Raw genomic sequence first — 865 nt, 5'->3', positions numbered from 1 at the left:
TTAAAAGATTATTTCTCAGCAATTATTTCTCATTATTTCATTATTTTTTTAGAAATACTTCCTCAAAAAAAAAATACAATCAGCTTTGTAACAGTAGTTTACTGTCTCAGTCGTTCTCAACTGTTTCTACAGTTATAAAAAATAACCATGTTTTTTACTAATTATCATATTAATAAAAATTGTTCTAAAGAACAATATGTTTGTGAAAGTTTAGAAGAGTAAAAAAAAACAAAAAAACAGGAAGCGGACAATCTTTAATTAATTTTAATAAATTATTCCACATAACCAAAGAAATATTTATACAACTGTGCAGATCATCATACTGTACCTGTGTATTAACGTTAATTTATTTGAAATTTATATAATTTTAGGCGATTACTAGGAATGAGCTGGTAATTTTTCTGCATGTATTCAAAGTGTATGGTATGGTATATTATACTTAAAGAAACTAAAAATATAACTTAACAACTTTAGTAGGATAAATAATGTATTTATTTATTTGTTATTTCTTTTAATATTTATTTACTAAATTTTAAAACAAGATTTGCATTATATTTTGTATAAAACAGGTCAAAGTCACCTATCCCTAGATTTATTGTAAATGGCAAAATTAGTATGTAATATGAATAAAACCACGTTTTTTAATGTCAGATTTCCTTTAGTTAATTTACCTGCAGTTTGGTTAGCTATATGCATTTATGTACATTTTACAATTTTCCCATCGAATCACACAGTTAATTTTTGATGTTTAATTTATAAGTTTAGCTTATTTAATTATATAAAACTGTACACTTTTGTGCATTTTGTAGAGTAATTAATGCTTATTTTTTCTGGCTCTTAACTATTTTTTTCTTTTTCTATGTTT

The sequence above is a fragment of the Lycorma delicatula genome, chromosome 9, assembly GCF_047948215.1.
Source record: "Lycorma delicatula isolate Av1 chromosome 9, ASM4794821v1, whole genome shotgun sequence".
In the NCBI taxonomy this organism is placed as follows: domain Eukaryota; kingdom Metazoa; phylum Arthropoda; class Insecta; order Hemiptera; family Fulgoridae; genus Lycorma; species Lycorma delicatula.
The sequence above is the reverse complement of the archived record's forward strand: the minus strand, read 5'-3'. Positions refer to the sequence as shown.